Source organism: Notamacropus eugenii, chromosome 4 (genome assembly GCF_028372415.1).
Source record: "Notamacropus eugenii isolate mMacEug1 chromosome 4, mMacEug1.pri_v2, whole genome shotgun sequence".
Taxonomy (NCBI): Eukaryota; Metazoa; Chordata; class Mammalia; order Diprotodontia; family Macropodidae; genus Notamacropus; species Notamacropus eugenii.
In genome coordinates this window covers 123,940,356-123,963,979 of record NC_092875.1, presented here as the reverse complement: position 1 = coordinate 123,963,979, position 23,624 = coordinate 123,940,356, and the positions used below count along the sequence as shown (strand labels likewise).

The 23,624-nt window shown below is 37.6% G+C and overlaps 1 long non-coding RNA gene across 1 annotated transcript; it reads left to right on the top strand.

Annotated features, from left to right (window-relative positions):
- The first annotated feature begins 8,527 nt into the window (after positions 1-8,527).
- Positions 8,528-22,198, top strand: LOC140498249 (uncharacterized). The gene is made up of 3 exons (XR_011965038.1): positions 8,528-8,631; positions 12,406-12,451; positions 21,613-22,198. It is a non-coding gene; the product is annotated as an uncharacterized lncRNA (long non-coding RNA).
- The last annotated feature ends 1,426 nt before the right edge of the window (positions 22,199-23,624 follow it).

Genomic DNA, 23,624 nt, shown 5'->3' with positions numbered 1-23,624 from the left:
ATCTATCTATCTATCTATCTATCTATCTATCTATCTATCTATCTATCTATCTATCTATTTTTCTCTAACTACTCTAATACTGAGAAAGGTCCCATGAGTTACAAATATCATCCTTCCATGTAGGAATGTAAACAATTCAAGTTTAATAAGTCTCTTATGATTTCTCTTTCCTGTTTACCTTGTCATGTTTCTCTTCATTCTTGCATCTGACAGTCCAATTTTCTATTCAGCTTTGATCTTTTAATCAAGCATGCTTGAAAGTCCTCTATTTCATTGAATGTATATTTTTTCCCCTGAAGGATTATATCTCGTTTTGCTGGGTAGGCAATTTTTGGTTTTGATCCTAGCTCCTCTGACCTCTGAAATATCATAGGTTTTGGAAGCCCTTGATCCCTTAATATAGAAGCCAATAGATCTTGTGTTATCCTAATTGTATTTCCACAATACCCGAATTGTTTCTTTCTGGCTACTTGCAATATTTTTTCCTTGATCTGAGAACTCTGGAATTTGACTACAATATTTCAAGGAGTTTTCCTTTTAGTATCACATTCCAGAGGTGATCAATGCATTCTTTCAGTTAATATTTTACTCTCTGGGTCTAGAATATCAGGGCAGTTTTCCTTGATAATTTCTTTAAAGATTATGTCTAGGTACTTTTTTTTGATCATGGCTTTCAGGTAGTCCAATAATTTTTAAATTCTCTTTCCTGGATCTATTTTCCAGGTCAGTGGATTTTGCAATGAGATATTTCACATTGTCTTCTATTTTTTCATTCTTTGGTTCTGTTTTATAATTCCTTGATTTCTCATAAAGTCATTAGCTTCCATTTGCTCCATTGTAATTTTAACGGAATTATTCTCTTTCATTCCCTCTCCATTTGGCTAACTGATTTCTAAGGCATTCTTCTCCTCATTGTTTTTTTTTATACCTCCTGTGCCATTTGGATTAGTCTATTTTTTAAGGTATTATTTTCTTCAGTATTTTTTTGGGTTTCCCTTAGCAAGCCATTGACTTGATCTTCATGATTTTCTTGCATGACTCTCATCTTCCTTCCAAATTCTTCCTCTACTTCTCCCACTTGATTTTCAAAATCCTTTTTGAGTTCCTTCATAGCCTGGGACCAGTTCATATTCTTCGTGGAGGCTTTTGTTCTAGGAACCTTGACTTTGCTGTCCTCCTCTGGTTGTATGCCCTGATCTTTCTTGTCACCAAAGCAAGATCCCATAGTCTGAATTCTTTTAAGATGTTTACTCATCTTCCCAGTCAAACACATGACTTTCTAACTTTCTGCCAAGGTAGAACTCTGCTTCCATTGCTGGTGGGGGTGGAGCGGTGTGTACTGTCCCAGGACTCAGGTATTCTGTATCAGCTACTTGATTCATCACTGTCTAAGCAACCTCTGTTGCTACTACCATGGCTAGACCCTGCCAGAACACATGCCCTTCCCCCACCCAGGCCCCACAGAGCCCTCCCACTGACACTGTTCTCCCCCACTCCACCATGGGCTGAGAATTCTGGAAACCACCACAGCCACCAAGGATTCAATCCACTGCAGCCCAATCTGACTGGTCTGCCCTGGCAAGGCCCATGGTAGACTATCTGTGCTCTGCTCCCCGCCCAGCATGAAAGACCCCTCCTGTCAACCCTCCTAGTTGTTTTGGGTTGGGAATTTGTTTCACTCTGTCATTTTGTGGGTTTTGTAGCTCCAGAATTTGTTTAGAGTCATTCTTTACAGGTAATGGGAAGGCTTTGGGGGAGAGCTCAGAGAAATCCCTGTTTTTATTTCTCCATCTTGCCTCCCCCTCCTAACACAACTATTTATTGAAGCAGTACCCTGTGCTTCAGAGAGGCATTGGGAAGTTGGGGATCTAGCTATTACAAAATGAGAAGGGAAGTTTAAATTAATTTCTAATTTTTTAAATCTTAAAAGAATGGTAGAAAATCATACCCCTGGTACTTCCAGTTCTGATAGGTGAGTTTTTGCTTTATCTTGCCTGGGTACCTCCACACCACTTTCCAGGCATCTTCATATTATGTTTGCCTTTCATTTCTACCACACCTTTATGTGTTATCTTTCCACATTCATATGTGGGCTCCTTGAGGGCAGGGACTGTGTTGCTTGTAAAACCCATGAAAGCTTTGAGGCACCCAAATACCAACTCCCACACCCACAGATGAGCATGGGGCCCATAGGGTATTGTTACATCTCCCTTTCTGACTTCTAGAGATAGGCCTGAGAAGCTGGGATATTCTCTAATGACATTGGCTCAGTCCTCTACTAGTGTTCATTTCCCCAAGATTAACAGTTGAGAGTCAATCAGTCAGTCTTAAGTAGATTTTAGAAATAGGTATTACTAAAATGACATAGTAAGAACAGTTGGTACAAAATATGGAATCCTTACTCTCCTCCAGGTCTGTATTAAATAATACCAATCAAGCAATATCCTCTAACTATCTCACTGGGGAGTCCTACCCTAATCCTTTCCTTCCTCACCCACCAGAGCCACACTGAGAGAAAGACTGGTTCACATCCTTGCCGTAATTGTTTCTCCTTTCTAAGGGCCCTCTTGAGATGGTACAGTTTCTAGACTGCCTCTTCAGACTATGAAAACTAGTGGCCCAGGCTGGGCAAGTTGCTGGGAACATGTTTCCCATAGCCCAGCCCTTCCAACTGTAGGGACTGCTGGCATGTATGAATGCCATGACACTGTATATAACAAGCAGGCAGTGCCTGAGTTGGATGGGGACTCCATTTACCTATCATCCACATCTGCAATTCAATTAATCAATCAATAATTTTTAGTGAGTGTTCATTTAATGTCAGAAGGTGTGCTCTGGGCATGATGGGGAGCTTATTTAGGAACTAAACAAGTTCTTGCCTTTGAAGCTTTTCTTTTTTTTACTGGAGGAGACAAAGCTCTCACATGGGATGGAGCCCAAGGACAGGTTTCCACATATGCAGAACCCATGAAGAGAATGTACGCAAGTCCTTTCATTCAAGAAACTTTCTTTGAGCTCAGAGAGGCAGTTAATTTCATGGTTGGAAGGGGCTTTAGAGAATTCAGTCAAAACCATATTGAAACTACAGGAACCCCTCTGTGGCATCTGCAAAAAGCGATTATTCTGTCTTTATTAGAACACCAGTGACAGGGAATTCACTGTTCATTAAATCAACTCCTATTTAGTTAAAATTTAGTTAAACTGTGCTTACTTTACACTCTGGATAAAAACAAACCAACAAAGAATGCAAGCTTGCCCTGATCTATCAGTGAACCCATGATTTAGATATTAATGAGGCTTTGCCTTTCAGTTTGTGGTCTCTAAAATATACCCCTATCAAAAAAAAAATTATGACACATTGGGGTACCATGACATAAGTTAAGATCTAGGTCCTGCAACTTATTATCTGTGTGATCTCAGTTAAGTCCCTTAATTTCTATAAGACTGCAAAAGGAAGGGGTTGTTTCATGTACAATAGTCATTATTATTATCATTCTACTATGTTACAGAAATACTTATTTTATTTAATAAATTAAAATATAATTAATAAAAATAAAAAAATTTATATAAAAGGCAAGAGTTGTTTTAGATGATCTTTAAGAATCACTTTCTGACTCTACCTTGAGCTCTTCTCAAAGAATTTTAAGAAAGCTCCTTGCTGATGTTACATTTTAAAGTCCATGTCTACTAGACTTTATTAATTCACTAATGCATTTCTTAACTCCCTTTAATGAAAATACTAATTGGATCTTACATGTATGTTATAAATGCCTGACATGTTAGAAATGGGCTCAAGGTTTTAGGGTGAAAAAAACATTTATTTATTCTGCGTAGAACTCTATGATAAAATGAAAGTTAAGCCTTGCCAGCCAAACATATCTCAAGCTCTCCGCCTACGCATGCCATTCTCATAACAATCTGGACACAGAGTCAGCAATATAAAAGTCATCTTATTTAAAACAGACTTATTTAAAACCACATTGCATGAAATAGGACTTATTGTAAATGGACTATTCTTTATGTGGATGATATCATATAGTACAACCACATTCATTCATTTATTCAAAAATATCAGGCACCAAAACTTAAAGGAAAGAAAGAAAAATAGGGCATTTAGTCAAATAGAGAAGAGTAGTATTTTATTTCGAATTATACGTGATTTAGAATAAATATGTTGTTTATTGAGATTTTTCTTAGGGAAGTGAGACATAAAATTTAAAATGTTATATAATATGAATTATCGTTGTTGTTACTGACTTTGGAGTCATTTCAGAGTGAGCTGAATAAATCAAAATAATCATTGATTTAATAGAGTAAATGCTGAAATTAGTATCAAATTAGGAGAAAAGAAAAAGATAAAAAGAAAATATTACTTCCAACTACAGTAGCTTTAACCATAAATATAAAGACCTTAATTTTGATCATCACTGTTTCATAGATGCTTTTAATCAGTTTCAATGTCATTCAACTCAGTTGCCAAAAGAGCCAAGTACACAGAGAACATGGTACACAGAGAAACATATTGTTTGATAACACCCTCAGTTTAGAGAAACAAGCTCGGAGAAGGCTGCAGGAAGATTATACCCCCAGTGCCTAGCACAGTGCTTGCCACATGTTAGCAATTTAATAAATACATGTTGAACCTAAATGTTGAATAATTCCTCAAAAAACATGAAAAATAGTTGGGATAGACAAGGAAAAGTGACTGAGGAAAGCTTTGCATGGCAAGTAAACCATATCATTCATATGGTACTTGAAAAGAAGACAATAGATAAACATGAAATGGATGTGAAGTGCTTTGCAAGTCTTAATATGAATGATAGTGGGGATGAGCATTATTATGATGATGATGTCAACATATTCTTGTTCTCAAAGACAGTAGATCTTCCAGACTTGAATACTACAACCTCAAAATCATTTTGATGGCAATCAAATTAGGATCTCTGCTGTTTTTGTTTTATTAAAAGTGCCTCTGATTCAATAATGTGATTAAAAAAGATCTTTCCCAATCATTGATGGGCCTGCCCATTGTGGGAAGCTTGATTAGGGGAGTTGCTTTGTAGGAGGGTCCCAAGTACCTTTTATTTTTCTATTGAGGCACTGGGTCAAAGGATTGCGATGCCCTCTGGTTCTAAAAAATGGATAGAAACTCTGAGTTGAGGTTTTACTTTGGGGCTTAGTTTTTATAAGAAGGTTTGAGTGCCAGATGAGGACTCTGGGAAGCCACTAAGGAGTCCCTCAGTTTTGAGAACCCAGATGTTACGTTTCCCTCTCTGGTAACTATGGTCAGGCAGTTGGGGTCCAATTGTCTGTTGAATTCAGGCAAAGGAAGCCATGTCTGTTGATCTTTTGATTTCTCTGCATTTTTCTTTGAAATTCAGGGTGCTGACTCCCCGAAATAACTGAATGGTATATGTACTTGATTAAAAGAATGATACATGTGTTTGATTAAAGTGATTGTTAATCCCTTGAAAACTGTTTTCCTTTTATGAATGCAGATCTAAGAACCTATGATAGCAGCCCCCCAGTGTATGTTGGGGTGCTTACTGTTACAACCATTTATGCTCTGAAAGTAGAAATTGGACTTAAGATTAAAACAGAAGGAATGGCTAATTCTGACCCAATGCATACATTAGAAGTCCATTGTGAAGGCAATGCAATTTTTTAAGTGTTAAGGGATTGATTTGAGATATCTCAAAGGAGAGGACTCCAAAAGAAAAGAAATATCACAGACTATATTAATAAAAACAAGTGACAGAAGACTTCAACAACTACGGAGATATGTACTTATTTTCCCAACTCTTTAAAATCTTTATGAGAATGGTCTGTGCACCCATTGAGGGCATCCTTGATTAAAGCATGAGAAGAAAATATGAAGGTCTTCACAAATGATATTCTGTATCTGAATATGTACACAAGAGAACACAATTAAGATAAATAGAGACTATAGGATCCTGCTGTGCTTATTGATTATAAAAGTGAATATGATCATTCAACAAGGAGTGTGTTATACATCTCTTAAGATCATGTAATATTCCTTATCAGATATAGCCACAGAATTATGTACAATAGTGCTCTATTTTTTAATATTAAGACATAAATTGGGAGATACAACCTCGGTAAAAATGCTTGCTACCACCAATGAAGGTGTATGTGTACGAATCCAAATGGAAGAGAGATTTCCTATAGATGATGATACAGTATAGACATACTCTTTGTAGATAACATGTCACTGATTGCATTGAGTCATTTAAAGAATGCATTAATCAATAAGTATTTATTAAGTAACCTACTATATCAGGTGCTATACTAGGTGTTAGGGATATAAATCAAAAGAATAAAACAATCCAAATTCACTAAGAGCATACATTCAAAATTATAAAACTAGAGTATATGACGAATAATAAATGACAGGATTAAAATTATAAATCACATCATCCAACTCCAGATCCAGCACTCTTCTGTTACCTGGATGAGAAGTGCTCAAGGTAAAATGCCATGAATGGATTGTGATATACTCCAATTGTAGGAATACTCTTGTTAATGAGAGTGAATACTAATGCCTCCCACCAAAACTTTTTTTTTGTCCCCACTCTAAGATAAAAGTTTAACTGGCTTTTTGTAAGAGTATTTTCTTTTACGACCTTGATTTTTAAGTATAGACGCTCTCTCTGAAAAAAGTGGTAGATGTTTAGAGCAACATTTCAGCTGTGTATTGTACAAAAGGATCTCTGAGATAACCATGACCTAAATTAGGTAGTGTTTCATTGAATCAAATCCATACAGTCAATGGCATCTGGTAATAAATACTAAATACAGCCTTCATATTTTTGCTTAAATAAGTAGGTGGGATGTTGTTACACTTTGCCAATAGAAGATTCCAAATTATTTCCAGAGAGATCTGTAACAGTACAGTGTATTACAGTAATCCATCTAGAAGGCCACAAATTCATGGATTGCTTGGGCAGGTTCCATCTCAGAGCAGGAAGAAAGATCCCATCATCCCAGGAGCAGATGGCCAAGAGGAAGCAATTGCAGAGCCAGAAACCCATCTTTGAATAATATCATCTTTGAACTTGCTCAAGTCCAGAATGAGAAAACCCCTATAATCACAAGCCTTTCACAGATTCCAATTTGTTTTAAGCCTCCCAGATGGACATGGCATCCTTTTCTGGAACTTTAGAGTTTCAAGTGAACTGAAACTTGACAGGAAAAAGCATTTGAAGGGTTTCCATTGTATTTTTCCCAAAGGAGAACATTTCTTTTTGGAACGATACAAATAATCAGAAAGACAGCAAATAGAATTTTGAGTTTTAAGTGGAATTTACCTACAATATCTATGACATTGATGTTGACTTTTTCCACTGGACAGGACTTGGTGTATCTTCCCATAGAGATCAATGGAGATCAAGTTGAAGATCAAAGGACATGCATTTGTAGTTATGGTCATATTTAATATCAACTATAAAGATGAATATTACTATCACATATGTTGCTAATTAGAAAATACTGCTTTGATCACATAGATGCTTCTTAGTCAAATGTGATGTGAAATCTCGGGAAAATCTCAGGAGAGCGGTTTTCTAATGGATTTTCCCCTACCCTGCTCTATGTTTAAATTCTGGGTCATTAAACACAATTTTGCAGGTGTGGCATCTTCCAGCATGATACCCCAACAACATGTACCTTGGGTGACCCTTTGTAGCTGTCATTCTTTCAGATATAAAAAATAAAAAAGATGGCTTAACAGGGAAAAGGAATGGATAGGAAGAAGCCCGGGGATTGCTTAGTTTCTCCCTACATAAGTAATTTATATGTTGTTGTTGTTCAGTGGTTTTCAGTAATGTCCAACTCTTTGTGAGTCACTTTGGGATTTTCATGGCAAAGATAATGGAGTGGTTTGCCATTTCTTTCTCCAGCTCATTTTACAGATGAAGAAATTGGGGAAACAAGGTTAAGTGACTTGCCCAGGGTCATACAGCTAGTATCTGAGGACAGATTGAAGCTCAATTCTTCCTGACTCAAGGTTCAGCAGCTCTATCCACAGCATCACCTAGCTGCCCTTGCAGTTATATACCATTTTATAGTTAATAAAATACTTGCATATATAATCTTATTTGATTCTTACAGAAACCCTGTGCCCTTATTCTCTTCATTTTACAGAAGAGGAAACTGAGGCTGAGTGACTTTCCCAGGATCAGAACTAATAAATGCTGAGGCAGGATTTGAATTCATATCTTCCTGACCTAAAGTATTATCTTGTCTCTACTATATGACCTAGCTGCTAGGATCACAATAGCCATTGAATCTATCCCCAAGTTTGTCCTAAGACAAGGTTTTCTTTTTTTTTCTTTTTAATTTAATTTATTTTATTCTAAACTTAAATAAAATAAGTATTTTCATAACATAGCAGAACAGAAAAAAAAGTTATTGCACATGAAACTATCATGTACAACTTACTATTTCTTTTAAATCCATAATAAATTATCATGTAAGTTTTTTTCCTTTTTTCTCCCCCAAGTTGCTATGGTGACGGCATAGCTTACCGAGAGGAGCAAGTCTTATGCCTGACCAGCAGGCTGCTTGTCCTCCTGTGGAGCTCACGAGTAAAAGAATGAGGCGGGAGAGCAGGTCAGTAAGCAACTCCGATTTATTCAAGCAAGCACTCTGATTATATAGTCTCTGCCAGCTAGCCCAGTGAACCATGGTAACACACACAAACAAACCCGAAGCTATAGTAATGAACACAAGCTGGTACTATAGTGACAAAAACAAACCAGGGGTGGGGCCGTCCCTTCCAGCGCCATCTTGTTCACCCTTCCCTGCTCCGGACTCAGTTTACCTGATGTCCGTCAGTGTGGCATCCTAGATGGTGTGGCGGTCAGCGCCCCTTACATAAAACCATTCTATGCATACTTCTATTTATAAAGTCCTTCTCTGGATGCAGATAGCATCTTCCTTCACATGTCCTTTGTAGTTAATTTAGGTATTTGTAATAGTTAAAATGACTTAGTCACTCAAAGTTGTTCTTAAAACAATATTGCTGTTACTGTATACAGCATTCCTTGGTTTGGCTCATTTCACTCTTCACTATTTTGTACCACTCTATTCATGTTTTTCCCCCTAAGATCATAGAGCTCATCATTTCTTATGGCATAGTAATGTTCTATCACAATCACATACCACAAGTAGTTCAGCCATTCCCCAACTGACAGGCATTTGTGCAATTTCCAGTTTTTTGCCACTACAAAGAGAGCTGCTATAAATATTTTAGGACATATAGGTTTTTTTCCTTTTGATTTAATCATCTTTGGAAATGACCTAGTAGTGATATTGTTGAGTCAAAGGGTATAATCATTTTAATAACTCTTTGGGCATAATTCCAGATTCAGTTCACAGTTACACCAACAATGAATGTATCCCATTTTTTCCACATCCCCTCCAGCACTTATCATTTTCCTTTTCTCTCATGTTAGCCAGTCTGATTAGGTATGAAATGATATCTCAAGGTTGTTTTCATTTGCATTTCTCTAATCAATACTGATTTAGAGTATTTTATGTGACTATAAATTGTTTGGCTTTCTTCATTGGAAATCTTCATTGGAATACTGCCTGTGCATATCCTTTGACCATTTATCAATTGGGAAATGACTCATATTCTTAGAGACTTGACAAAGTCCTCATAGGTCCACTACTTCCTTGCTTCATTTTTCCATCACACTTTACCATTTTCACTATTGTCCACATAACTGGGTGGCACAGGGGGTAGAGCACTGGGCCCATAGTCAGGAAGATCTTGGTCCAAATCCAGCTTCAAGCACTAATTAGCTATGTGACCCTGGGTACATCACTTAACCTTAGTTTTCTCAGATGTAAAATGAGGATACTAACCCTTCCAGGGCGGTTGTGAGGATAAAATGAGATATTTGTAAAGTGCTTTACATAGCTTCTCACACATGGTTTATTGTTGTTGAGTTGTTTCAGTCATTCATGTCTGACTCTTTGTGTTCCCATTTGGAATTTTCTTGACAAAGACACTGGAGGAGTGGTTTCCCATTTCCTTCTCCAGCTCATTTTACAGTGAGGAAAGTGAGGCAAACAGGATTAAGTGATGAGCTAATAAGTGTCTGAAAGTGGATTTGAACTCAAGTCTTCCTGATTCCAGCCCTAGTACTCTATCTACTGCACTGCCTTGCTATTTCCTACATGGTAGGTGCTATACAAATGATTTTTCCCTTCACTACTGTGAACACTTGACTGGATGAGCGTTAGGTCCTTTTGGCCATAACATATCTTAAAATTTTTAACTATTCCTCTTGACTGGATGAGCATTAGGTCCCATGCACCTTTGCCAAGAAAACTCCAAATGAGATCACAAAGAGTTGGATGCTACTGAAACAACTGAATAACAACAAATTGTTAAGGTGTGTATTATTCAAGAGACACACTTGTGAAGAAGAATAGTTAAAAGTTTTAAGATATGTTATGATCAAAAGGAAACAGGACATTGGGCTAGTCCTTGGGAATGTTATCTGAGGTTAAAATATCTGTGAGAAGTGTCTTTCTGCAAGGGCTAACAAGGACGTCACTGAGGAGGCAGATCAAATGGTGACAAATAAAGGGACTGAACAATGAAAAACAAAAACGCACATGCCAACAAGGGAATTTTGGCCAAAAAGAATCACATCACTTTGGAAAGTTGGGCAGAATAGAAAAGAATTAATTTTAAGAAAGATTTGCCAGGAGCTTTCATAAGTGATACTTTCACAAACACAAGTAGACTCCATGTTACTGTAGCAAAAACACTGGGTTATTTGAAGAGGAGCCTGGGTTGAGTCCTAGCTCTGACATTAATCAGCTGTGTGACTTTAGACAAGGCACTTGGCCTCTCTGGATCTGTCTCTTCATCGGTAAAATGAGAGTAATGGTATCTGAACTCCTCTCCACACACAGTTGTTATGAGAAGCACATAAGCAGACACTACATAGCAAATAAAATGATCTAGGTAACTATAATTTGCAAAGAGTGAAGTATCATGTAAATATGGGAGGGGAATTTCATGGAGTTCTGTTTGGTCCCAGAGAGCAAAGGGAATTGCAGAGAAGTGGATTTAGGCTAAGTTTTAAGAACAGGATTCCCAGCAATTAGAGTAATTCCAAAGTGGAGTGGGGTGCCAAACAAAGATAAGAAACAGCTGAAGGAATTTACAGTTTATAGGGGAGTGGAACCAGTGGGGAGATATATACAGATAACTGTAATTGAGATAGAAGATAACTAAACATATAGGTTAAATTCAAAGATGGATGGCTCATTTTAACACAGGGGAAGTTAGGGAAGGCTACAATGAAGATGTGGCACCTGCATGGGTCTTTGAGTAGGGAGGAATATCTGAGAAAAATAATTATTAATAACCAATTACTATTATGGGGAGAGCCAGGATTTTTCCCTATATCCTCATTCCAAGTTTAGCCTTTAAAGGACATTTCTGACCTTACTCAAAGAATTCATCCCCCCAGACCATCTTATCTAGGAGGAATTCTGACTGTACTACTCAGGTAAGACTGGGAGGAAAATAGGACCCTTGGTCTAGATTGCCCTGGGGTGGGTGTGGAGATGAGTCTTTTGTCCAACAGTGACCTGATTAGAATTCCAGTCCCAGCCCCGAAATAGAATGAGCCCGCTTCTCATTATAATATTTATTCTTTCATTAATTATTAATCAATCAGAGTTGATTTCTACCTTTTGGGAACACCTGGTTTCGAGGGGTATTTAAATGCTCAAGGGGGCTTCTGAGAGGATCACTGACCTAGTTTTATTAGTTATTTGGTGTCCATAATTAATGAATTGATTATTGATCACACAAAAACCATGTCTCTCAGACTTTTTATGCCTCAATTATTGAAAGGCAGTTTTGGGGATATAATAAGGCAGAATTGGGGGTGGGACTGGAAATGGGGGAGGTGTCAACCCATTCCAGGTATGGGGGTCAGAGAACACAAAGGTACCATAATGGAAGAGAAGACAAGATTAGATAACAGTCTGACTAGAACATAGGGGGATACAATGTAGTCACTTGGGAAAGGAAATCTTTAAAAATATGGATACCTAGTGAGAATAAGCAAAATCACAAGACAACAGGCCTTTGGTACATACCATCCCTATAGTCCTGTCTGCTGTTGGATGTTTTGATGAGATGACAGTAGATGTCAGTACATTTTTTTCAGTTACAAAAAACAGTAATTTTCATCTATCTGCATAATAGTTTGAAGCACATTAAACGTGACAGAATGAAAGCAACATAGGGACTTGTGCTTGTACTATTTCTGTCTGAGTTCCATTTAAAAAAGATAAGAATGAGAACAGTGCTAATAATTCCTCCTATTCACTTTTCTGTTTTACCTGAAGGCTTGCTTTGGAGTACGTTCCTCACACCAACCCTGGGAGCAGTAGGGTAAGGCAAATACTTTTATCCCCATTTCACATAAGAGAAAATAGGTACAGAGAGCTGTGTGGCATGAAATGCTGCCTATGCGATGTAACTATTCCAAGTATTAACCTTAAGTCTTTTCACTCATCACTCCTTCCCCCCAAATAGCCTTCCCACAGAACAGCAAACATGCATGTTGCCAGTGTAGTATATACATATATCTACACCAGTTTGTCTAAATGTGACTTGAAGAAAGTTGTAAATGGATAGCCACCCCCGTCCAAAGGAGGTTTTGATTCTTGTCTGGAGGGGAGCAGAAAATTGGGGCCATAAGGCTCTCCTTAAAGCAGGGATAGTGGACTAGAATTGTATCTGTCTGTCCTTCCCCTTGTCTCAAATATTGCTAATCTAGGGGACATTATTTTGAGGTTCAAGATATTTTTCCTGATTGTTATCTTTTAATGAGAAAGGAATGCTTCAAGCTATATCCCAAGACTCAATTCTCTTCCTAGCAAATGCTAGTTACACAAAGACCACTACACATGGATGATTAAAGAATAAATCCATTTATCTAAGCCAGTAGCAAATGGGAATTCAAGAAGTTATACAGCCAATAAGTCAATAAACATTTCTTAAATGGTAGGCATTGTGAGGTTATAAAGGAAGGTAAAAGATGGTCCCTGTTCTCAAAAAAAAATCAAAGTCTAATGAAGGAGATAATATATAAGCAACTATGTACAAACAAGCTCTGTACAGGATAAATTGGAAACAAGCAACAGAAGGAAGAAATGAGAATTGAGGGGGATCTAGAATGGCTTCCTATAAAAGCTGGGACCTGAAGGATGTTGTTCAGATGAGAATAGATCAGACAATGCATAGAGTGGAAAGCTACTACTGGAAGGAAGATATCTCAGCTCATTCAAGAAAGAGAGAGAGAGTCCTTAATCTCGCCAAAAGGGGAATCCTTGAAAGTCTTAAGTGAGGAGACCTGGAAATCAAGGACATATAATTAGGGTGTTGATTCTTTTACATGTTCGCTTCCTTCCAAAGTCCCTCCTTTCAGGGTCTCACTCTATAAAGAGGACTTGGAACTTCATGTGCCTCTTTAATAGCTGGGAGAGAGAAGAACCTATCTCCTTCCCCAAGCTCTCAACTGAGAGTAGTACTCCATGCTTTCTTCAGGAATGGGTCAAGTCTCTTCACCAATGAGAGGAGTCTTACACATATACACCAGACTTGAACCTGGATTACAATAGCATAGCATGACTATAGAAAGTTTCTAAAGATGTCAGTGCTTCTTCTGTGGAGCACATGGACTTTTATCAGATGCTTGCCCAGGAAAGATGAATAATTAATAATTTTGTCAATGATGATATTTAATTTAGTAATGTTTTCATCACTAACTTCCTATAGCCAGAGGTCTAAGAATCTATGAAAATGTTCCCATTAAAGGAGAAAAACCCACAATAATTATTTAGGGAAGTATTGCTTCACAGGAGATTTCTAGAAAAATGTCAAGAGCATTCAAAATGTTAAAAATGTAAACGCCCCAATAGGAATGACTGTGGTCCATTTGGATGGCCCATCCTTTTAAGACCCAAAACTTAGTTGCCAAATCCACAGACATTGCACATCCACTAGCCAACGTCAACCTCTGGAGTTAATTGTCTGGGAACCTGGCAAAGATTTAAATGGAATAACAAGGATAAAACCAAAATATGGTTCACTGGGTGTTGGAACTCACATAAGAATGTGCGTCACTACTGCAGAATGAAGGCACAGGACCAGAAACCCTGTGTAAATGAAAAGACCCCAAAAAGGAACAAATCCACAGGCTACTTTCACTTGTAGTTATTCAAGGCAACAGTCACTCTAAAGAAAGAAAATAGAATTTTCTTAGATATTGTCTACACATAACTTCTACAGGGTCATCGCTGCTGTGAGTTATTCTTTCAGTTCCCAGGTGACACCTGCTGCATAAAGACAGATGCTGCTGTAAGCCACAAAAAGAAGGGTCATTGAAATTAATATTACTGGTAATACTTCTTCCATGAGGTTATCTTTTTTCTTTTTAAACTGGTGGCTTCTGAATCATAGAATTAGGGTTGGAAGGGACCTCAGGGGCCATCTAGTCCACTTTTAGATGAGGAACTCAAGAAAGTTAAGTGACTTTTACCAAGAGGCAAGATTCAAACCTAGCAATGCCTCTGCCCCGCCTTGCCCTAGCTCCAAATCCAGAGCCTTTTTCATTGTACCACACTACAACTAAGCTAATAGAGAGGTTCAGAATGCAGAGGGCCTAGGTTCAAATACTGTGTCACACTAACTAGTTATGGTACTTTGGACAAGTCATTTAATCTCAGGACCTCAGTTTCCTCAACTGTGAAATGAGGTGGAGGGGGTTCAGCTCAATGGAGTTTAAAAAAAAAATTCTTTTGCTATAAGGGATGATGACTGTCTAGGAAATAATAGGGAGAGAGACATAGGGGGAGTATGGATGATATAAAAACAAAGATCAACAAAATCTATTTAAAAGATAAGAATAGGATACATAACAACAACAATAACTGTAATCATCACAGCTGCCATGTCTGTAGTGTTAAAATTTGCAGTACTTTTTATGTATTTTACTTCATTTTGAGCCTCACAGAAACTCTTTAGAGGTAGGAATGATAGGTTCTATTATGTAATTTTTTTCAGTCTGGATAATTGTAGCTCATTGAGATTGAATGACTTGCCCATCACTGCACAACTATCATCATAGTCATGTATTGCAAATGTGGAAAAAAGAATCATTAAATTTATTATTTAAATTGATTTAATTAGAAAAATATTTCTTACCCAGTATATGCAAAGAAGTATGCTAAGTAGTATAAATCATAGAATGTGTCAATCAGTCTTAATTATTTACAATGTATCTTTTTTTAAGTCACTAAGGGATACCAGAAATGAATTTACAATTAATGTGACAACATCAGAACCTAATCCAACAAGCATTTATTAAATAGTGATAGAATTTTGGTGTTTGGAAGAGAACTTAGAGATTCAATTAAAAAATTCTTAAGTCCTTACGTTGGATAAATCTCCTACATAATCCCCAATAAATGTTGATCTAGCTACTGACTCAATTGGAATAAACAATTCAATAAGCATTTATTAACCACTGATGTTCACTTTTTGAAATACAAAGTATCTAGGACTAGAAAAAGTGAAAAGGTTCTCACCTTTGAGGAGTTTACCATCTAACAAAGGGACAGTGGAGAAAATGCTAAACAGAGTTGGGAGACCCAGGAACCATTGCTCAACTATCAAATAAGGATAACAATACTTGTATTAACTGACACACAGAGTTCTTGCTATTCAAGCTCTTTACAAATATTAAAGAGCTCTGGAAAAGATGACAAAAAGAAAAACAGTCAAATGCTGGAGGGGCTGTGAGAAAACAGGTACACTAGTATATTGCTGATGAAGTTATGAATTGGTTCAAGAATATAATATGGAAATATGCCCCCATACATCATTAGACTGTGCTTACCTCAGCTATACCACCACAGACTTTACCCTCAAAGAGATCAAAGAAAGAGGAAAAAGAAATTTATGCACAAAAATATGGGTAGCAGTTCTTTTTATAGCTGTTCAAAATTGGAAATGGGTTGTCCTACTAGGGCATAGTTACACCAATTACGGAATATGAATATAATGGAATATTATTGTACAAGAAGTGATGAAAAAGTCTCAGAGGAAACTAGGAAAATCTCTATAAACTGATGCAGAGTGAAGTGAGCTTAGAACTAGGAGAAAAATTTATGAAATGACATCATACACTAGAAAAACAATTTGAAAAGACTTTAGAGCTCTGGTCACCACTGAAAAACCACATATTTTCCAGTCCAGAAGACTGAAGGAGAAGCGTACTGCTCACCTCCTGCCACAGAGGTAATGAACTTTAAATGATAAGCATACATTTTTGAGGATGAACAATGCAGGAATTTGTTTTGCAGGACTCTTCATGTTTGTGATGACAATTTTATTTTCCTCCTCCTGCTTCCAGAAGGGGGACTCATGGGAGGGGCAGATTATAAAGGCATCTACAAAATAAATAAAATTAGTACAAAACAATGCAAATTTTAAAATGCTGTAACATATGAGTTATTATTAATGGAGAATATGGCAGTCTTATAAAGACTCCAAGGTAGAAGGTGGTGTAGGAAAAGGAAATATCCAGACAAAAAGTCCAGGAGTAGCAGAATCCTCCAGATGATTGACACGGTAGCCAGCCCAGGCCAACTCTAGTCATTATCCAAGAACTCGACTCTTGTGAAGATTTGAAGTGGTAATTGCTTCAGTAGCCACAATGGCTATTGGAGACTCAGAAAATATTTATATAGCACTTTTAATGTTTGCAAAATTACATATGTGTGTATTTGTATACATATGTACATATGCATACTATATATATGTATATAATCATTTCATCCTTACAAGAACCTTGTGAATTAATACTACTGTTACCCCCACTTTGCAGGGGAGAGAAAGAGTTACTCAGGGTCACACAGTTAGCAGGACTTGAGCTCTAAGACCAATCCTCTATCTACTGATCAGCTGTTTCTGAAAAGAAAGTTCTCAGTACCAATGGCTTTGGCACTATCAAATGATTCAGCATTAGGTCAGATATAGCTTTATCTCTATTTAGATAGGCAGCTAGGTGGTGCAGTGGCTTAAAGTGGCAGGCTTGGAATAAGGCAGACCTGATTTCAAATCCAGCCTCAGTCACTTAACAGATATGTGACTCTGGGCAAGTCACTAACCCTGTTTGCCTCAGTTCTTTACCTCTAAAATGAGCTAGAAAGGGAAATGGCAAACCATTCCAGTATCACTGGCAAGAAAATCCCAAATGGGGTCACAAGAAGTCATAAATGACTGAATAGCAGTGTACCTCCTCTATGTGTTATCTCCTCCATTGGGATGCTCTCTGAGAACAGAGACTGTCTTGCCTTTCTACATTTATCCCTTTTCTTAGCACAGGATTTTGCTCATAGTAAATGCTTAAAAATATATGTATGCACATATAGATATTCATTTTACTCTTATATCACTTTCAGTTTTACGAAAGAGGTAATACTTTGACTTAGCCTTGAAGGAAGAGAATGATTTCCATACAAATAGATGAGGCAGGAGTGAATTCCAGATAGGAGAGTCAACCTGTGTTTATATCTATATCTATATGTATATGTATATCTGTATCTATATCGATCTATCTATCTAAATATCTATCATCTATCTATCTATCTATCTATCTATCTATCTATCTATCTATCTATCTATCTATCTAATCAGCACAAACTACTTTGATTTGATTTATAATTTTATGTGTTAAAAAACCCCCCACAGATATGGAGTTAGAACAGAATCTCTCAGACAAAATTTATCAACCTGGGATTTTTTCACTTGGTGTTTTTAAAAAAAAAAAACATTTTTGAGAACTGCATTTAAATATACATGATTTCCTTTGTGACCATTTGTATTTTATGCTATGCATTTAAAAACTTTATTCTGAAAAGGGCTCCATAGGCTTTACCAGATTTCCAAAAGAATTCCATTGCTCCCCAAAAGTGAAGATGGCCTGTACTATAAGATGTCCTTTTCAACTCCCACAAATAAAGCTGTTGAGGGAGGAAATATCATCCATCTGTAACAGCATTGACATGGCAATTATTTTTAAAGTACTCAAATCATATGATGCAGGTAACTGGGGGACAGGGCAATGTATTATCAGGAGCTAAATCTACAATATAGGATTAGAAAGGGTTGATGATACCAACAAAAGATATTTCAGTTTCCTTCCCTAACACAAATTTCTAGGAGAACTGAAAAGAAGTTGTCAGTAACTGCACATCCTTGCTGAGTTGGCACATGAACTTTTTGGTTCTTGCCTGGTTTCCTTTGGACTTTGGGGATCATGGTCAGATCAGCATGATTGCTCTAGCTGAAAACAAGTTTGCTGAGCCTCCATTCCTTTTTCTTCATATTCATAAGGTAAAAGTCAACAGATAAACAAAAACCCCACCAAACAATACTCTGTCCTCCGACAAGCATATATCCGAAGAAGGCAGAGAAAAATCAGAGAGAAATTATGGCCACCATTTTGGGGTTTGTAAGAGGGTCTGAGCTCGGGCAAAGCCCATTAAATTAACCACAGCCCTTTCTTCTAAATCAAATGTTTATGACAACCAGGGGGCCTTTAACATAAATCACTTCTAGCAGCATTCCCCCTCTACCCCTATTATGGCCTTTATTGTTTATTTCATCTGGTTTTGGTGAAGAAAAATGTTTCCCTCTCCTCAGACTTTAGACTTCTATATAAGCAAGTATATGAGTGTATTCCTGATCTCTAGCCCTGTACATATAAGTCCTTGGTTGCAGAATTGCTGGAAGTTGGAACTAAAAGATACATATAAAAATGATACAGTATCAGAACTCAGGGACTTATGTGGAGAAGAAGGAGGTTTATGACTTCACAGTTTGGGCAGGTTATTTGTTACAGGGGGGAGGAGAGAAGACAGAATTGTTCACAAATTCACCATTCTTTCACTCCTATGGCAGGAGGAGGGAAAAGAGTATTTGGGTGCATGACAAGTAGCCCCATGGGGAGAGAGTCAGGCTAATGAATGTTGATCGAAAGGAGCCAGCTCCGAAGAAAGCTAAGCATCTGCTGTTACTCCAATTTTATGTGCTGACAGTGCAAAGGACTGGTGCAAAGACTGTGGCCTGGCTTCTGACTTTATAGTTTACATCTGGTCAGGAAGGGATTAAATTGACCACACCTGCCACCCATCTGTACTCCTGATGGAAGTACTGATGGCATTTATACTGCAGTCCCAGGGGCTCATGGGCTTTCTCCTCAGGCTCTTAGGAAGCTGGGTTCTGGGACAGGTGTGTTCACATTTTCAAAAGAATTGTTTCTCCCCCTTCCCACCAATCCTGTGATTCTTAAATCCCCGGATCCCTATGGAGTAAATAATTACACCAAAAAAAAACAAAAAAAGGTAAGTTAGTATTAAAACATTATATCCATGGGCCAGAGAGGGAGAATTAGAGACGTTCTTGGAATTAACATTGTCCAAAAACTTCATTTTACAGATGAGGAGCTTGAGATCCAGAGAGGTCTCACAGGAAGAACCACAGACAGGACTAAAAAGCCTGAATTCAAACCTTTCCACTGCACTGCTTGTCCTCCTCCTTAATTCAGTTTTCTTGTGTGTTTTGTTAGGCTAATCCCTTTTGAGCTGTGTATGACTTTCACTGACAAGGCATTGCCCAATCTAGTTCTTGAGGCAATTGCCATGATATTGTCTATAAATGGGAACATCCAAGGAATGCCACTATCTGTAGGTAGTATGGTTTGAAAAAAAAATTGGGGGGGATTAGATTTCTGATTTTAATCAGTATTAGGAACTCCCAGTGTGAAAAGTCTATCCAGTAGTGCAAATCAATAATATGTTTGTAATTTACAGTCTTTGAAGTTTATGCTCCTTTTCTGCCTAACTTCTGCTTCTTATAATGGAAAGGTCAAAGCAAAGTCAAGTGCAAGTCATGTCATCATTTCTCTGATGGCATGGTCTTCAGCAACGAAGGACGAACGCAACAACAGCTTCTTATAATCCTGTTTCCTTCAGCTCAAGGGTCACCTTTTAAAAACTTTTTCTGACTCTTCCACTATTACCCAGCTATCAGTGCCTTATTTTGTATCTATTTTAGAGCAACGGATTTGGGTTCACATCCATCCTCTGCCATTTACCGCACCAGTGACTTTGGGCAAATCACTTAACCTCTTTGGACTCTAGTCTCTGGATCTACAAAATTAGGGATGCAATTAGATGGTATTTGTAGTATATTCCAGTTCTAGATCTATGATTAAATGGTCTTTCTTACTCTTCAGTTATTTTCAGTCTTGTCTTATCCTCCATGATCCCCTTTGGGGTTTTCTTAGTAAACATACTGAGTGGTTTGCCATTTCTTTCTCCAGTGGATGAGGAAGCTGAGGCAAACAGGATTAAGCAACTTCCCCAGAGTCACACAGCTAGTAAATATCTGAGACCTGTTTTGAATTCAGGAAGAGGAACCTTCCTGATTCTAGGCCCAGAGCTCTATCTACTGGGCCACTTAGCATCTATGCATATTATTTGCTCCCCATTTAAAATATCAGTTTCACTTTCATCCTTTTATCTCCAATGCATGCATAATTCCCAGACTATAGTAGAAACTTGAAAAATGCTTGTTTACTAATTGACTGACCAGTAACTTCATCATGGCAACCCAAGTAGGATATAGTCAGGTTTCTAGACAAATTGATCTTGCTGTTCTCTTTATATAACATTTTACCTCTTTTTTCACAGGCTGTCTTCCAGGCCTGGAATATACTATTCCCTCTTCACTTCTTAGAAATATTCCTTCCCTTCAAAGCCAAGTCCTCATGTCAAGTCAGCAAGCATTTTTTAGGCATCTACTTTGTGCCAGGCTCTGCACTAAATGGTGAGATACCAGAAAAGTAAACAACAACAATCACCAAAAACAGTCCCTGCTCTCAAGGAATTTATGATATCTGTCTTGATTTCCCCAGCTACTAATGCCATACTCCAAATTATTTTGTATTTATTTTGAAATTACCTTGTAATTTCTTCAGGTAGAATGTAAGCACCCTGAGGGTAGGGTCTTTTTATTTTTTGTCTTTCTATTACCAGTGCCCAGCACAGTTCCTAGACTATAGGATGTGGTTAATAAATGCTTATTGGTTGATTGATTAATGTGAAAGAGGAAGAATTTGAACTCACGATCTTCTGACTCAAAGGCTGACCTTCTATCTCTCACATTAAGCTCTCTGTCCAAAAATCACATGGGGAAATTCTCATGACACTAGACTACAGTACTAGGCAGTTTTTCCATGGCTGGTAGGCAAGGGCTGTATGTTTATTTAATCTCTGTATCTACTCCAGTGCCTAACACAGTGCCTTGAACATTTTAGTAGATATTTAATATAAATGAAATGGATATTCAACCCTTAATGTTCTAGAAAAGGACATAAGGAGAAGGATTGTAGCCCCATTGCTCTATGGTGTGGCTAAACCTGACAGCACCTGAAACTGATCACGGAGGAAAAAAAATATTAATAGTTTCCGCTTTTTCAGCATTTGCTCTATTACCTTCCTGCGTGACTCCACACATGCCTGTCAGAAGCTCATCTTGGGAGGCAGCAGTTGAAATACTGAATGGTGAAATCTCAACCATCGGGGCAAAGCAACAGCAGGTCTAACTATTGGGAGCTGAAGCAGGTGCAGAACCGAGGAAGTAGAGAGAGGGATCTGATGATATGACAGCAGCCTGCCTAGAGAATACAGAATCAAGAGACTGCAGTTGTGAAATTTACAGTGCCTCATTTCTGAATTTAGAAGGCATGTAGTAATAGAACTGTTCTTTTAGAAATTGCTTTTATTTTGACTTACTTTGTGGCCTTGAGTTAAGTGTCTTTCAGTTGCCCCTCCATTGAAATATAGGGATAGTGACATCTTTGTGTCAGTGTCAAGAAAACAAATGAAGTATTAAATCTCAGGAATTAGAGCTGAAAGAATTTTTAGAAATTACACGGCCAAACCCCTCATTTTATAGGCAAACAAACTGAGGCCCACAAAGCTTAAGCAGTAAGTAACAAAACTAGACTTATGATTTCGGTCAGTCCTCTTTCTACTGTAACACGTTATTTCTCTTTGTAGAAAATGTTTTAAAAAGAAAAAGTTTTGTGCAAATTTAAAGTAATATAAAACATTGTCATATTATAATATGTGTTATGATACAAAAAGAAATGTAATATAATATGATTAGGGACAGGTGAGTGGTTCATTGGATAAGGTTCTGGGTCTGGAGTCAGGAAGACGTGGACTGAAGTTTGTCCTTAGACACTTGCTAGCTGTGTGATCCTTGGTAAGTTATTTAATCTCTATTTTCCTTAATTTCCTTATCCGTAAAAGAGGAATAATATAGCACTTACCTTGCAGGGTTACTTTGAGGAGCAGATGAGATCACTGCAAAGTGCTCAGCACAGTGCTTGACACATATTAAGTGCTATATAAAGGTTAGGTATTATATGATACTAATTATTATTTTCAAGAGGCAGAATGGGTACTTTGCCCTGGAATCAGAAAGAATTGGGTCCTTCTTCTGACACATATTTGTTGGGTGACCCTGGGTGAGTTATAACCTCTCAGTGCCCCTAAGCAATTCTCTTACACTGTAAGTTATGGGATAGGTGGTCTGAGCTGCATTGATTGAGGGAATTTCCCCATTGAGTATCCCCAATATAAATAGAACTATTGGTGTCACCAAAACCACAATAAAAAGTTATTACTTTAACTGTAGAAAAAAGAGAAACAAAACCATTAAAATGATTTTTGCTAAAATTTATCTGTAGCTGTTTGGGGATTTGGCTACAGAAAGAGACTAGGGATCACACTAAGAGACAGGAAACAGAAGAGTTGATGGATCATTGGAAAATCAGACTCATGAGCAGGTTTCTCATGAAATCTAAATTGATTGAACCAGTGAGTTAAGTACTGGTAGAAGTAACCTTAATTTTTTTACTTTTTTTCCCCCCTCAATGTTATTTTATATAACGTGTAGTAAACATGCCTGAAAATACTTCCTGGAAAACTGTCTCTTTTGTCTACAATGTATGCTGTGAAACAGACTGGTGTTAGTGTGACCTTGGAATCAGGAAGACCTGAGTTCTAATCCTATTTCAGATACTTACTGTGTGATCCTGGATGAGTCTTGACCTCTTTCTGTCTCAGTTTCCTTATCTGTAAAATGGAAATAATAATAATACCTACTCTACAGGAGTGTGTGAAACACTGAAAGATTTGAGTAGGCTGTTAACAACTTGCTAAACCAAATCCTAAGCAATTTGTCCTAGTAGGAAAAGCAATGGATGTTGAGGGAAAAGACCTGAATTTGAAGCCTGGCTTTGCTCCTTGCTCCCTGTTTGACCTTAACCCTGGCCTTGACACTTAATCTCCCTACCTTTGCAATGAGGGGCTTGGGCTATGATCAAAGACCTAGAGGTAGAAGGGACTTTGGAAGCTGTTTTACAGCCTTCACTTTACAGATTAAAATACTGAGACCTAAGGAGGTCAAATGACATACCTAA